Source organism: Zingiber officinale, chromosome 4A (genome assembly GCF_018446385.1).
Source record: "Zingiber officinale cultivar Zhangliang chromosome 4A, Zo_v1.1, whole genome shotgun sequence".
NCBI classification, from domain to species: domain Eukaryota; kingdom Viridiplantae; phylum Streptophyta; class Magnoliopsida; order Zingiberales; family Zingiberaceae; genus Zingiber; species Zingiber officinale.
In genome coordinates, this window is record NC_055992.1 from 105075133 (window position 1) to 105092985 (window position 17853).

Sequence of the window (17853 nt, forward strand, 5' to 3'; positions counted from 1 at the left end):
ATAATCAAAGTCTCATTTTAATCTAATTGAATCTTATTAGATTAATGAGTTAATTTAATTAGATTTTAAACTTATATATTGATTTAATGATTAATCTAATATTTATTTGAGTTTTTAAATAAACACACATTATAGATAATATTTTAATATATAAGATTTGATCACATTATTAGTCTTATCATATAAGACTTGATCATGCTTTATAAAGTTTTATTAGATAAAATTTGGTCACATTTTAAAAACTCTTATTAGATAAAACTTAGTGACGGTGAACATGTTTTATTTGATAATATAATCCTAAAAGTTAGGGTTTATCTTAATTTATATATATGCATGGTAGCTAGCACTACATGCATATGATTTGAGATTCTAATTATGCTCGAGAGATGGGAGGCTGCTGTGCTTGTGTGGATATTGTTAGAGGCATGAATGTACTAATCGTGATGAGATCGACCAAACTCTCCAAATACGCAAAAGGGTCATACGCATCAAGAGGTAACGTCTTTATAAAATCTACGATGTAATTAGAATTCACTTGGATATATGATAGGTTCCTTTTTTTCTACATATTTTATTATTTAATTATTGCACGGAACTCAACAATGGTATCAGAGACACTTGAGAATTCATTTGAGAATTCGATTATATTGTTTTACTATTTATTTTTATGTTTGATATAAAAAAACATGTTTATTATGATTAGAAGAATGATTTATGGGTGTTTTGGTGTTTCAATTTTATAGGGTTTTTGATTAGTCTAGTATGAAATAAAGTGATCGTAGCTTCATATTAATTCGATGATATTAATGTTATAATATGATTCATTCGACTAATCAAACAATGACGATTTTATGACTATTGATATCTCTGCGATAATCTATTGTGAATAGAGTATGATATATTAATTGTTCTATTAATAATCGGTATTGTGATTTGATTACAATAATAATGGATCTGTTAGCAGTTTGTGAAATTCGATTGTTAATATTAAAGGGAAATAAAGTAGTGACTCATTCTATGAGTTAAGGAAATCATTTATCTTTCAAGAGCTCTGCCCCAGATCCCCGACAAGGGGCACTACCCCCTTGACCCTCGCCCGCTAACTACTGCTAGGGCCGCCGACCCTTGGACCCCACTAGGGGTGTTGCCCCTAATACCCCGTATATTTTCGCTACATAAATCATTAATTGGAATCATAATAAAATGATATTATACAATTGATATATGTGATGCATAGTTATGACCCTTTACCCGATATGATTGGATTGTGTGTGTATGTTTGTTATAAAAAATTAATACGACCTATGTGTCGTGTCTTTTATCTCTATATCTCTAGTTGTAAAGATTTCCTTTAATTGTAATGTACAAATTAGAATAATGCTAGTATAGTACTAGACTATAGAGTACTTGTAATTGATGAGAAAGAGACCAATAACACATGTAAATTGATGAAGCACTTGGAGAAGATACAGTTCCCATGGGTTGTCAACTAAGGAAGCACTTGAAGAAGATTCAATTCATTTATGTTGACCTTTCGAACCTCTCATTGGCTTAAGAAGTTCGTATTAGATGGGCTATAACCATGTCACATTTATTTTCTGCTTGTGCGATGTATGTTGATATATGTCATGCTTATGTGTTATATGTGATGCATGTTAAATTGTTAAATTACTAGAATTAAGTCAATTTAAGTTGTCTACCAAAGTTTGATACTCATTACTGTCTTGATTAATAGTAGAGAACTAAAGTAAAGTGTCTTTATTTATCTTAATAGAATGTGATAAGATAATTGTGATATCCAACTTATCAAACATTGGGTATGACTTAACAAGTCATCTCAATAAGATTGAGAACTTAGAGACATAAAATTAGGATATGCATGATTAGATGGGCAAAGAACAAATTGTGTTGTTCACCTAATTATCCAAGAGTTGTATTAGATGTAATTAGTAGAAGTTACCTACCTAAATAGCCAAGTCTTGGACAATTAGCCAAAGCTAATTCAAAATAAGATAAAATATGAATCTCGACCCACTAAAATGTAATCTATATTGAGTTTAGGGCTAGAAGTGTGGGTAAGCTATGTTTAACCACATCTATGACTAGCTCCTAATCTTTATTGAGTATGACGTTAATAGTGTTGGTGTAAAATCCGAGCATTTAATAATATGGGTTATTAGAGTAATAACCTAGTAGGATTTTTTTCAGGAATTTTAGGTATTTTTCTGGATTTATTTGGAAGTCTTATGGAAGAGTTTAAGGAAATAAATTATTAAGTATAAGGTGGTAAAGGAAATCACCATTTGAGGAGGTTAAAGGAGGGCTTAACATTAAACGAACCCAACCCTTATAAATACCTCACAGAAGCTACAGTGCCTACCGAAGCCCTAAAGCACTGACTCCTCCCTCGAATTCGCCCGATTGCGCCGAGGGTCTCAGCTCCGACGCACGTCGCGCCTGACCGCCGGCACCTCGTCGCAAGACGAGTCTCCGACCTTCTCTGTGCTTCATCGAGGGGTTTTACTAGCGGAGTCTTCCTTCGAACCAACCCTTCGCGCAGGGCGTTCTCGGTCAGGGAAGGAGAGCCGAGATCTGTGGACATGGGGAGGGAGTATCGCCGGTTCCGGAGGTCGGTGGTGAGGATTGGTACCCCGGCAGCTATTCTCGCTTGCCTGAGCTTAGGGCCGAGCTAATTCTGTCGGATCCTCTTCGTCGACAGTGGAGGTGTCCGGCATCAAGGAATTGAGGTAAGGATTGTTTCAATTAGGGTTTTGGTAGCTATGGAGGCTGTGATTTGAGCCAGGATGCAAGCATATGTTGATTTAGGTATTGTTCTGGCAGTGATTCACGGTAGCAGTCCCGATGACAATTTCCAGCAACTGTTCTTCATCCGGAGATTAGTAGGTAAGGAATCTACAACCCTAAACGGTAGATCTGTGGCCCTAGGTGTTGGATACAATTTGGATTGTGCTGATTTGTGTGATGGCAATGGATGTAGGCTCTGTAGGAGCTCTATTTGTGGATCTTGGCAGCAGGTATCACCAGAGGACCTGTGCCGCCGATTTCACCTTTGGGCAGAGGATCATCAGAGGTAAGTTTTGATATCAGATAAGCTGTGGGTGTGGATATGGGTGAAGATGAATCTGTAATCAGTAATAGTTGTGTTTAGGGAATAAATGCATGATTTGCTAGCCCTAATTGTGGTAGTATAATGTAGAGGGGTTTTGGTTGGTTTGTGTGGATCAGTAATGGGGATTAGTAGATTAGTGTATGTTTATTTGGGTAATGAACGAACTCGGATTAATTACCTATCTTGTATATTGGCTTAGTTATTCAGTTTCTTAAGTAAATGGTTTAAATTGATACGTTGACGCAGGACTTTGATCGAGACGGGTGTCATGACGTAGTGACTTCAGATTCAGCTTACATTTCGAGGCGGGTACTTCTTGCTTTATCTCTTTAGTATATTGATCTCAGTGCATGAGCTATAAATACAGATAGTTATCGTGTTTATCTTAACTCCACTCTTAATTTTTCCTGCGCTTGATACTTCCACCCAATCTTTGAGCTACTCGTTTCGGTTTCTATATAGTCTCCTGTTTCTATCCATGATATTTAGCAGATACCAGATACTAGATACCAAACACTAGATATTAGATATTGGATAAAAGGACACTTGATACCATGTTTACTTGCTTGAATGTTATTTATTTACACCTTACTGAGCATGCTGGCTTCATGTAGCATACCTGTTTTCTGTTTATATATATATGATGACTATTGCATTGTACGCATCATGTCATTGCATGCATACAGCCGACCACGTCTTCCTTGTGGGAGACTGTGTCGTCAGGCCGCGTCGCACACTCGACCACTCATGAGTAGTGGTAGCTGGAGGAGATGCTGCTTGTCTTGTCGTACCGCACTCGCCCACTCATGGGTAGTGGTAGCTGGAGTTGCGAGCAGCAGGGACCCCCCTTTCGCTTTGTAGCTAGATAGCTACTCAACACCTGTCCATCCGGTCACTCGAGAGTAGTGGCGACCTTTGGGTGGTACAGTTGTCATCGATCTGGCCTCTCGACCATACAGGGATAGTGGTGCAGCGAGGTGGGCGGGGTGACCATCCGTGCATACGCTGTTATTATTATATCTGCTGATGTTGTTGCTTACCTATGCTGTTGCTTACTTATGCTGTTGTTGTTAGTTTATACCATTGTTTATTTTTGCTGCTATACTTATGTTACTGTTGCTTACTTATGCTGATATACTCACATAGGTTAAAATATATACCCGAGGTATATGTTTAGACGCTGGTTTACTTATTGGTAGTGTACCTCACATGATACCCTTGTAGTTATAAGCAGTACTGTAGCAGGTCTGAACTATTCCCGACCTTACTAGCCTAGGATATGGTTGCAGGTATGGATATATATACTTTGTTTACACAGTAGAATCTGCTACCTATCTTTCTGAGACTCTATCCTGTTGTACTCCTGGCTCTTTATTTACTCATGCACTATCTATTCTTTACCCCCTGAGTTTTTTTATACTCACCACCTCGTACATTGGTAATTTCACCAGGTAGCCGATAGTGATGCCAGTACACTTGGGGGATCCCTGTTGGACCCCGTGGTAGTTTTGATGTGATCAACTAAGTTGGTTAGGTCCTGCTGTGTTTGATCCCTGTGTTTGAGTGTGCAGGAGCTTAGGAACACAGGAAGTCGAGCGGAAGACGCAGCTAGCGAGAAGGACGGCACGGGAAGGGAGCCGACGGGCTCGGTGCGTCCGAAGGACGAGAGAGCTGCGGAAGAGTACTCTGGTAGGCGTGAAGAGCGTGCGCGGCGCTCGAGGGACGTTAAGCTGGGACGGAAGGCTGCTCGAGGAGAAAGGCCGGGAATTGGGTTCGGGTGAGCCCTATTCCGGTTGGCCGCAATCACCCAAAAGAACGGAGCATCGGAAGCTGAAGAAACCAAGCTAAAAAATGGAGCTGCCAGCTTGGAGGCGCCTCCATCATGAAGGCGCCTTCAACAGGTCAGATTTGACCGTTTACGTTGCGGATAAAGTTTTATCCGCTGACCGAGCTGGAGGCACCTTGGACCTTGTTGGAGGCGCCTTGGACCCTCGGGATAGACTTTCCAGTAGCTATATAAAGGCCCCTGGAGCTAGGAATTCACCATAACTTAGACAATCAACTCTGTACTTAATTCCTAGCAATAGTTTTCAGCCGTTAGTGTGTAAAAGGCTTCTCCGCCTTCAGCAAAGGAGATTCTTCTAGTGCGCTTTTTCATCGCCCTGGATTAACAATTTCCTTGGTTGTAACCAGGTTAATTGCTGAGTTTCTTTTTTCTGTTAAATTAATTGTTATTATTTTACTATTGCTTTTCTGAGTTGAAATCCGAGGAGGGTATTTTTATTTTGTGTTTTCAGCAATTCACCCCCCTCTTGCTGGCCTCCGCTGCACCAACAAGTGGTATCAGAGCTTGATCGCCTCAGAAGGACTAACCGCCGACTGAAGCACGAAGATTTAGACGATGGCCGGAGCCAGTGACTACCCACATGCATTCGAGGGGGAGTTTGCTTCATGGAAGCAAAAAAAATGGAGGATACCTTAAGTCTAATTTTGGTATTTATTTAATAATGAAATCTGGTTATGAAGCACCAAAGAAAGTAAACGGAGAAGAGCTCGAGAAATACCTCTGGAACGAGAAGCAACGTGATGAGTCGATGGCAAATGCGCGGGCTGAATTTCATCTTCTAACCACAATACCAAATGAAGATCTCGACAAAGTCGGAGAGTACAATAGCGCAAAAGAACTTTAGGAAAAGTTCTTAAAGATCTATGAAGAGTCCGAATCCAAGGTAAATGCCGCAACAGCCCCAACAACCGAATTCCATCCTGAAGCCACAGAAAGCTCATCCCAGATGAACATCGATGAAGGGAAAGAGACTTCGGAAGAAAGCAACTCAACAGGAAGAGAATCAACAGCTGACAAGGTAAGTCAAGTATGGTCTCCACCTTATGAACAATTAATTACATTAATCTAGAAGATACCTGAAAATTTTTGTGAATTAAAAATTAAATCTTCGAAAGAATTTTCTGGATTAGAAAAAATTTTGTCGAACGAATCTTTCCAATTAAAAACACCGTCGAAATATTTTTTACCAACTATTTTGTTGAAAGAATTTCTGAAACTAAAAACATTGCCAAAAGATTCTTGTGAGTTACAAAATAATTTGTCGAACGAATTATCAAAAGATCTTTTATCAATTATTTTGTCAAAATAATTTTTCGCATACTTTATATTGTTTTCCTTAAATCTAAAAAATTATGATAAACTAAAGTGGAAATTTAGATATCATAATAAGGTTAGAGAAATGACAATAACTTGAGAATGAATTTTGTTTTAATAATAATAATAAAAAAAATTTTATTTTCGCCTAAGTTAAAAGCCTTTTCTATAATTCTAAAAAGTAATTTAACTTAGAATTTTTTTTAAATATTCTTCTGAAAAATTCAAAAATTCATTTTACTAAAATTTTTTGAAAAATTTTTTAACTTGAAAATTTTGTTGTGGAAACTTTTTTACTTGCAAAATTTTACCTAGAAATTTTTTCAAAATTTCATTCTTACTTGGAATATCTTTGAACCATTTATTTTACATAACATATTGTTGGATAATTCTCTCTATTTTTATTAACCCCGTTTTTGCTGTGATCAAAGGGAGAGAGAAAAGTACAAGTTTAGGGGGAGTTAGAAAAAATTTAAAATTTAAATTTCTTTTTATATTTTTTTGTTGCAATTTTACTAATTGCAAAAATTATACTTAACTTGTTAGTTTAGTAATTTTTTCTTTAAAATTACTGTTTATGTCTATTTTGAACCCTAACTTGAACTTGGGTTGATGCACATAAAAAAAGGAGAGATTGTTGGATCCCGTGATAGTTTTGATGTAATCAACCAAGTTGGTTAGGTCCTGCTGTGTTTGATCCCTGTGTCTGAGTGTGTAGGAGCTTAGGAACACAGAAAGTCGAGCGGAAGACGCAGCTAGCGAGAAAGACGGCACGGGAAGGGAGCCGACGGGCTCGGTGCGTCCGAAGGACGAGAGAACTGCGGAAGAGTACTCCGGTGGGCGTGAAGAGCGTGCGCGGCGCTCGAGGGACGTTAAGCTGGGACGGAAGGCTGCTCGAGGAGAAGGCCGGGAATTAGGTTCGGGTGAGCCCTATTCCGGTTGGCCGCAATCACCCAAAAGAATGGAGCATCGGAAGCTGAAGAAACCAAGCTGAAAAATGGAGCTGCCAGCTTGGAGGCGCCTCCAGCAGGCTTGGAGGCGTCTCCTTCATGAAGGCGCCTTCAACAGGTCAGATTTGACCATTTGCGTTGCGGATAAAGTTTTATCCGCTGACCGAGCTGGAGGCGCCTTGAACCTTGTTGGAGGCGCCTTGGACCCTCGGGATAGACTTTCCAGGAGCTATATAAAGGCCCCTGGAGCTAGGAATTCACCATAACTTAGACAATCAAGTCTGTACTTAATTCCTAGCAATAGTTCTGAGCCGTTAGTGTGTAAAAGACTTCTCCGCCTTCAGCAAAGGAGATTCTTCTAGTGCGCTTTTTCATCGCCCTGGATTAACAACCTCCTTAGTTGTAACCAGGTTAATTGTTGAGTTTCTTTTTTCTGTTAAATTAATTGTTATTATTTTACTATTGCTTTTCTGAGTTGAAATCCGAGGAGGGTATTTTTATTGTGTTTTCAGCAATTCACCCCCCTCTTGCCGGCCTCCGCTGCACCAACAAGTGGTATCAGAGCTTGATCGCCTCAGAAGGACTAACCGCCGACTGAAGCACGAAGATCTAGACGATGGCCGGAGCCAGTGACTACCCACCTGCATTCGAGGGGGAGTTTGCTTCATGGAAGCAAAAAATGGAGGTATACCTTAAGTCTGATTTTGGTATTTATTTAATAATGAATTTGGTTATGAAGCACCAAAGAAAGTAAACGGAGAAGAGCTCGAGAAATACCTCTGGAACGAGAAGCAACGTGATGAGTCGATGGCAAATGCGCGGGCTGAATTTCATCTTCTAACCACAATATCAAATGAAGATCTCGACAAAGTCGGAGAGTACAATAGCGCAAAAGAACTTTAGGAAAAGTTCTTAAAGATCTATGAAGAGTCCGAATCCAAGGTAAATGCCGCAACAGCCCCAACAGCCGAATTCCATCCTGAAGCCACAGAAAGCTCATCCCAGATGAGCATCGATGAAGGGAAAGAGACTTCGGAAGAAAGCAACTCGACAGGGGGAGAATCAACAGCTGACAAGGTAAGTCAGGTATGGTCTCCACCTTCTGAACAATTAATTACATTAATAGAGAAGGTACCTGAAAATTTTTGCGAATTAAAAATTAAATCTTCGAAAGAATTTTCTGGATTAGAAAAAATTTTGTCGAACGAATCTTTCCAATTAAAAACACCGTCGAAATATTTTTTTCCAACTATTTTGTTGAAAAAATTTCTGAAACTAAAAACATTGCCAAAAGATTCTTGTGAGTTACAAAATAATTTGTTGAACGAATTATCAAAAGATCTTTTATCAATTATTTTGTCAAAATAATTTTTCGCATACTTTATATTGTTTTCCTTAAATCTAAAAAATTATGATAAACTAAAGTGGAAATTTAGATATCATAATAAGTTTAGAGAAATGACAATAACTTGAGAATGAATTTTGTTTTAATAATAATAATAAAAAAAATTTATTTTCACCTAAGTTAAAAGCCTTTTCTATAATTCTAAAAAGTAATTTAACTTAGATTTTTTTTTAAATATTCTTCTGAAAAATTCAAAAATTCATTTTACTAAAATTTTTTGAAAAATTTTTTAACTTGAAAATTTTGTTGTGGAAACTTTTTTACTTGCAAAATTTTACCTAGAATTTTTTTCAAAATTACATTCTTACTTGGAATATCTTTGAACCATTTATTTTACATAACATATCGTTGGATAATTCTCTCTATTTTTATTAACCCCGTTTTTGCTGTGATCAAAGGGAGAGAGAAAAGTACAAGTTTAGGGGGAGTTAGAAAAAATTTAAAATTTAAATTTCTTTTTATATTTTTTTGTTGCAATTTTACTAATTGCAAAAATTATACTTAACTTGTTAGTTTAGTAATTTTTTCTTTAAAATTACTGTTTATGTCTATTTTGAACCCTAACTTGAACTTGGGTTGATGCACATAAAAAAAGGAGAGATTGTTGGACCCCGTGGTAGTTTTGATGTGATCAACCAAGTTGGTTAGGTCCTGCTGTGTTTGATCCCTGTGTCTAAGTGTACAGGAGCTTAGGAACACAGGAAGTCGAGCGGAAGACGCAACTAGTGAGAAGGACGGCACGGGAAGGGAGCTGACGGGCTCGGTGCGTCCGAAGGACGAGAGAACTGCGGAAGAGTACTCCGGTGGGCGTGAAGAGCGTGCGCGGCGCTCGAGGGACGTTAAGCTGGGACAGAAGGCTGCTCGAGGAGAAGGCCGGGAATTGGGTTCGGGTGAGCCCTATTCCGGTTGGCCGCAATCACCCAAAAGAATGGAGCATCGGAAGTTGAAGAAACCAAGCTGAAAAATGGAGCTGCCAGCTTGGAGGCGCCTCCATCATGAAGGCGCCTTCAACAGGTCAGATTTGACCGTTTGCGTTGCGGATAAAGTTTTATCCGCTGACCGAGCTGGAGGGGCTTTGAACCTTGTTGGAGGCGCCTTGGACCCTCGGGATAGACTTTCCAGAAGCTATATAAAGGCCCCTGGAGCTAGGAATTCACCATAACTTAGACAATCAACTCTGTACTTAATTCCTAGCAATAGTTCTGAGCCGTTAGTGTGTAAAAGGCTTCTCCGCCTTCAGCAAAGGAGATTCTTCTAGTGCGCTTTTTCATCGCCCTGGATTAACAACCTCCTTGGTTGTAACCAGGTTAATTGCTGAGTTTCTTTTTTCTGTTAAATTAATTGTTATTATTTTACTATTGCTTTTCTGAGTTGAAATCCGAGGAGGGTATTTTTATTTTGTGTTTTCAGCAATTCACCCCCCTCTTGCCGGCCTCCGTTGCACCAACAAGTGGTATCAGAGCTTGATCGCCTCAGAAGCACTAACCGCCGACTGAAGCACGAAAATCTAGATGATGGTCGGAGCCAGTGACTACCCACCGGCATTCGAGGGGGAGTTTGCTTCATGGATGCAAAAAATGGAGGTATACCTTAAGTCTGATTTTGATATTTATTTAATAATGAAATCTGGTTATGAAGCACCAAAGAAAGTAAACGGAGAAGAGCTCGAGAAATACCTCTGGAACGAGAAGCAATGTGATGAGTTGATGGCAAATGCGTGGGTTGAATTTCATCTTCTAACCACAATACCAAATGAAGATCTCGACAAAGTCGGAGAGTACAATAGCGCAAAAGAACTTTAGGAAAAGTTCTTAAAGATCTATGAAGAGTCCGAATCCAAGGTAAATGCCGCAACAGCCCCAACAGCCGAATTCCATCCTGAAGCCACAGAAAGCTCATCCCAGATGAGCATCGATGAAGGGAAAGAGACTTCGGAAGAGAGCAACTCGACAGGGGGAGAATCAACAGCTGACAAGGTAAGTCTGGTATGGTCTCCACCTTCTGAACAATTAATTACATTAATCAAGAAGGTACCTGAAAATTTTTGCGAATTAAAAATTAATTCTTCGAAAGAATTTTCTGGATTAGAAAAAATTTTGTTGAACGAATCTTTCCAATTAAAAACACCGTCGAAATATTTTTTACCAACTATTTTGTTGAAAGAATTTCTAAAACTAAAAACATTGCCAAAAGATTCTTGTGAGTTACAAAATAATTTGCCGAACGAATTATCAAAAGATATTTTACCAATTATTTTGTCAAAATAATTTTTCGCATACTTTATATTGTTTTCCTTAAATCTAAAAAATTATGATAAATTAAAGTGGAAATTTAGATATCATAATAAGGTTAGAGAAATGACAATAACTTGAGAATGAATTTTGTTTTAATAATAATAATAAAAAAAAAATTCATTTTCGCCTAAGTTAAAAGCCTTTTCTATAATTCTAAAAAGTAATTTAACTTAGAATTTTTTTTAAATATTCTTCTGAAAAATTCAAAAATTCATTTTACTAAAATTTTTTGGAAAATTTTTTAACTTGAAAATTTTTTTGTGGAAACTTTTTGACTTGCAAAATTTTACCTAGAAAATTTTTCAAAATTTCATTCTTACTTGGAATATCTTTGAACCATTTATTTTACATAACATATTGTTAGATAATTCTCTCTATTTTTATTAACCCCGTTTTTGCTGTGATCAAAGGGGGAGAGAAAAGTACAAGTTTAGGGGGAGTTAGAAAAAATTTAAAATTTAAATTTCTTTTTCTATTTTTTTGTTGCAATTTTACTAATTGTAAAAATTATACTTAACTTGTTAGTTTAGTAATTTTTTCTTTAAAATTACTGTTTATGTCTATTTTGAACCCTAACTTGAACTTGGTTTGATGCACATAAAAAAAGGGGAGATTGTTGGACCCCGTGGTAGTTTTGATGTGATCAACCAAGTTGGTTAGGTCCTGCTGTGTTTGATCCATGTGTCTGAGTGTGCAGGAGCTTAGGAACACAGGAAGTCGAGCGGAAGACGCAGCTAGCGAGAAGGACGGCACGGGAAGGGAGCCGACGGGCTCGGTGCGTCCGAAGGACGAGAGAGCTGCGGAAGAGTGCTCCGGTGGGCATGAAGAGCGTGCGCGGCGCTCGAGGGACGTTAAGCTGGGACGGAAGGCTGCTCGAGGAGAAGGCCAGGAATTGGGTTCGGGTGAGCCCTATTCCGGTTGTCCGCAATCACCCAAAAGAACGGAGCATCGGAAGCTGAAGAAACCAAGCTGAAAAATGGAGCTGCCAGCTTGGAGGCGCCTCCAGCAGGCTTGGAGGCGCCTCCAGCAGGCTTGGAGGCGCCTCCATCATGAAGGCTCCTGCAACCCTGTTGAAGGCGCCTTCAACAGGTCAGATTTGACCGTTTGCGTTGCGGATAAAGTTTTATCTGTTGACCGAGCTGGAGGCACCTTGAACCTTGTTGGAGGCGCCTTGGACCCTCGGGATAGACTTTCCAGGAGTTATATAAAGGCCCCTGGAGCTAGGAATTCACCATAACTTAGACAATCAAGTCTGTACTTAATTCCTAGCAATAGTTCTGAGCCGTTAGTGTGTAAAAGGCTTCTCCGCCTTCAGCAAAGGTGATTCTTCTAGTGCGCTTTTTCATCGCCCTGGATTAACAACCTCCTTGGTTGTAACCAGGTTAATTGCTGAGTTTCTTTTTTCTGTTAAATTAATTGTTATTATTTTACTATTGCTTTTCTGAGTTGAAATCCGAGGAGGGTATTTTTATTTTGTGTTTTCAGCAATTCACCCCCTCTTGCCGGCCTCCGCTGCACCAACAATCCCAACTGCCAGTCCCACGTTGCTTCCGAGGACGGATTTCCGATTTTGTTTAGCTTTCTAGTTGTGAGTTGAACTTGGTATTGTAATAACCCTTTTGGGGGACTTGATGTTATTCTGTGATTGGTTTTGCTTTGTCGAGGAGTCAAGCCGGGCCAGCCCGCGGTGAGTTCTTTTGGTATTTTTGGTGTTTGTTGGTTGTTTTCCGCTGTGTTTGATTTATCAGCCGAGTGGGCTGCCTATTATCTGTGTGGATGTGATTTGTTCTAGCCGTGTTGGCTATATTTTACATCTATTTATCTGTTAGCTATGTATACTGGTTCATTTGTCACAGCTACAGGGGAGGTGATGTCCGATTTTCATCGGACAACCTTACTCTCGGGGCGTGACAGTTGGTAAACTATGTTTTCCCACATCCATGACTTACTCCTATATAGCCCTTATAATTTAGTGAGAGAAATGTTTAATTAAAGATCTAATTAAATGAATTTTAAATATAATATTTATTTTCTACATTTATTATTGTTGTAGATTACCATGTATGCAAATACGTCAAATACCCTATCACTGTAATCTGTCATTGAGAAAGACAAACTCAATAGAGCTAATTTGCTAGACTGATACTAAAATTTGAGGAATGCCCTCAAGCAAGAAAGGAAACTATATGTCCTAGAGTAGCTCATTCTTAAACCACCTGCTTCTAATGCCTCTCGTCCTAATAAGGATGCTTATAAAAAGCATCAAGATAATACATGGGATGCATCATGCCTTATGTTTTCCATCATGAACTCTAAACTTCAGAAGCAACATGAGAATATGGATGCTTATGATATAGTTGAGCATTTAAAAGGACTATATCAAGAGCAGGAAAAGACATGAGAGGTTTGAAATATCAAAAGCCTTATTTTTATTCAAGATGACAGAAGAAAGTTCTTAAGATAATTAGTCATGTTGAGAACCTTGACAGGTCAGGCTTCCCATTGGGCCAAGAGTTGGTCACTCAGTTCTACATTCATTGCCTCAAAGCTATAGATAATTTGTCATGAATTATAACATGAATAAAATTGACAAATCGTTACTTGAGATATTAAACATGTTAAGAACTGCTAAATTGAATCTTAAGAAGACCAAACCTAACACCATATTGATAGTACAAAAGGGTAAAGGGAAACACAAGCCAGGTAAGGATAAGATTCAAACCAAAGGTAAGGCAAAGTCTTCTGGATTAAAGCCCAAAGGTGGAGTGGCTAAGGAAGGAACCTGCTTCCACTATAGTCAGGCTGAACATTGGAAGAGGAACTGCAAATATACCTAGAGGAATTGAAGAAGAAAAAAAAGAAAGTAAGACTCTTGCCTCAGATATTTATGTTATAGAAGTCAAATTGTTTATTTTTCATCATGAGTATTAGATATTAAATGTGCTTCTTGTTGATATAGTTTTCACTAATAATCAAACTCAAATTTTGATGTATGACAAAGATTAAAGTTAGACTTGTGATTTAACCTATTTACCAAGTGCAGGACTGAAAGACTTAATGGGACTAGACACCAAACTGAAGTTCAATTGGGTTAGGGAGGACTAGACGATTGGTAGGAAGTCCAGTTGAGTCAGAGAAGACTTGGCAACTACAGGAAGCCTAGTCGGGTTCGGGAGGATCAGACAACTAGATGAAATCCAGATGGGACATCTGGTAGGAAAACTTGATTGGTCAAGAGATCAAGGTCGTCAACTAAGTTCATAAGTGGTAAGTAAAGGTAAGAAACTAGAAGAGAGATCAGTGAGAACACGTTTCCCATTGAGGGAATAGTAGACATTGATCCGACCTAGGATTTCAGCGAAATTCCAAGTCAGGACTTGACCACCATGAGAATGTTTAATGGATTGTTATATAAGTGTCATAAGCATGCTCATAATAATTATTAGTATGGATAGTTTTTTGACCTGAAGTTACTATGGTTCCCTATATAAGGAGTTGTGTACTTTAATATCGATAAACGCCACCTATAACAAGGTCAATTATAAAGTCATTCTCTTGTATACAATAAATTATACGGAGAAATATGAGTGATGTAGATAAAATTTGTCCCTTCTATATAATAGAAGCGATATCTGTGGGTCCTTTGATTAAGTAGGACTACTAAAATATATGGTCATACTCAAATAAGTCAATATGAGATATTGAGTTTATTTGGTTAAGTCTACTTAGAGATTAAGAAACATATAAAAAGATGAGAGAATGACACGATTTATGCCTCGTAAATCAATCTAGATATCATGGACAAAAGGACTAAGTTATACAATAAAATAGTCATAGACAGGTTAGGTCTGATCTATGATATTATTGTTACTTGAGTCGAAATTATGTATTGCTAGATGTTACTTATTGTTTGTGTCTTTAAAATTTGATTTTAGAGTCATTACAATGTTATGAGAATCTATTGTGTCACACACAAAGAGCACATCAATTTTGGAGTTTGTTTTATTTTAATATGACTAAAATAAAATGGGCATAAGTTTTAAGTTTGAAATTAGGTTTAGATCTTAAACTTATTAGATTAATGATTGTCCTTTATTTGAGAGGAAAATTATTGGGAATACAATTAAAGTTCTATTTTAATCTAATTGAATCTTATTGGATTAATGAGTTAATTTAATTGGATCTTAAACATATTAGATTAATGATTAATCTAATATTTATATGGGGTTTTAAATAAATCCAAACTAAATGAAGCCCACATTATAGATAATGTTTTAATATATAAGTTTTTACCATATTATTAGATAAAGTCTTATTAGATTAAACTAGGGTATGTTTTATAAAATCTTATTAAATAGGACTTGGTCATATTTTAAAAAGTCTTATTAGATAAGACTTAGTGGTGGCAAACATGTCTTATTTGATAAGATAATCCAAAAGTTAGGGTTTTATTTTAACATATATATATGTGCATGGTAACTAGCATTAAACGTATGTGATTTTGAGAAATTCTAATTGTGCTTGTGAGACGGCGTACCGATCAAGTTGAGATCGACTAAACTCTTCAGATATGCAAAAGGGTTTTATGCATTAAGAGATAACGTCTTTACAAAATCTACGATGTAATTAGAATTCGCTTAGATCTTCGATGAATTCTCTTTTTTTATTGTCTATTTTATTATTTAATTATTACATGGAACTCAACACATTGGTGGTGCGGCATTTCAAGACATAGACCAATTCAGAACCAAAGTGTTGACCGACTCCTGCACCAAAGTGTTGATCGACTCCAACACGGTGATAACTAGGCTTGCTCCTTTAGTCTACAAGCTTCTGAAGGATGAGTTTCTTGAGGCAATTCTCTGGTTTTCTGCTCGTGCCTAGCTTTTCGAGTAATACTCGATACTTCAACTTGGCTTAGACAGAAGGAAGCTAAGTGAGCATCCCTACCATTAGGTTTGTGTTCGAAGGCAATGCCGAGGTCAAAGTAGACATTAGCGAGTGCTTTATTTCATGAAGCAAGATGCATCTCAGGCCTGCTGGCCCTTTGCAAGTCTTGCTCATGAGGATGAGCTTGGGATTAGGTGGATCGAGGTTAGGAATTTCAGAGGAGAATGAGATGATCTATCCTGAATCTTTGTAAAATGTTATGTTTAGGGGAAGTAAAAATTCAGTTAAATCCAACATATTTATCAAACTAAACAAATTTATAAATTCAGTTCGATGTATTCAAAAATTTAATTTTTTTAAAAAAATTGGTTATCTCAATTATATCAATTCGAGTTCGATTTTCGAAATCCTTATTCGGTTAAAACCGAATAAATCAAAATAATTTAAATCAGAGTTTAAAAATCCGACCCCATTAAACCCTAAATCTCGAATAAGCGAATCTATTTCTCATTTCAGTTGTCATGAGTCACGATTTTTTTTCTCCTGTGCTCTGCATCCCTTAACTCTGTATTTCTGCTGGCCACTATTAAATCCCTCTAATTGAAATACATAATGCGGAAGCATATAGACATAAGAAAGAACTAAAGAGACAAGGAAGACAATTGCTTCTTTATTATTGATTGATAATTTTCATAGGCTAATTCACTTATTTATACATATTGTCAAGATAATATATGAAAAATATAATGATAAATATGGAAATATATTATTATAAATATGGTAATAATAAATATAGAAATAATAAAAAAATATGATTTAGATTACAATCCAAACATGGTAAATCATCAATAATTAAAATCAATATCTGAATCTCATGAATTGTTATATTTGTCGTCCTCCCCCGACAAACTCAACGGGAGATACTTGAACGTTGAGTTTGGTTGTTAATCAATCATATCTTCTAGAGAAAAATCCACTAGTACGATCAATGAAACGACAAATTTGTTGAACTTTGCCTTTGATGAAAGAAGACAACAATTAGAAGAAGACGAGTTTTTGTTTGACGGCTGGAATTTGATCTGTCTCCAGAATAAAAGAAGCAGAGAAAGAAGGTTGTATTTTGATGGTTGCATATGCTGGAGCAGAGGAAGAAAATTTGCTATTATATGCCGAGCCATGAAAAAAGCTTGTTATTTGACCGTCTAAAAAAGAAATAATAATGATGGAGAAAAGATAGTAATAATGAACCTGCTATTGTAAAAGAGAAGATAGAAAGGAGAAGAAAGAGAGAGGAAGATAAAGAGGGATGAAATTTGATGTCCTTGAAATTAAAAAGGATAATGATACTTTTCCTACTACGAGAAAAATAAGAAGAGAAAAAGGAAAGAGGAGAAATTGAACCTTACTAAAAAGAAGATAAGAAGGAGAAGAAAAGAGAACAATAAGAGTAAGAGAGAGAAGTTTTAGAGTAACTTAATGATTTTGGGAAAGAAAGAGTAAGAGGAAGACATTTGTGAGTAGAAGATTCTTATCTAAATTTGAAAGAAGAAGGGGAACATTAATGAGGAAAGATAAGAAAAATAATTTTGGACTATTTTTAACAATAAGAGAAGGAAAATAAAAAATAATTACTAAAAGCTAAAACAAGGAGGGAAAAAAACAAAAGGATAGAAATCCTAATTCCTTTAAAGGAACAAAAAAAAGGATAAAAAAACAACGTGAGAAGTAATATTAGAAAAATATAAAAAGAAAGAAAAGAAGAAATAGGCAGCTAAGGAAGAAAAAGTAGGACAACAAGGAGAGACAATTGCTGTTAGAGAAAACACATCATCAAAAAAGAGAAAGATCGGAAAAACAGCAAAGAGAATTTGAAAGTGCTTGCAGGGAAGGTGAAAGAGAAGGCGTTGACTGCTAAGGAAATCATAGAAGAGATCACAAGCAAGGAAAAAGAGATGGTCAAAGGGCCATAGAGATGGTTGAGAAGGCAAACGAGACAACGGAAGCCACCAGCAATAAGGCCAAGG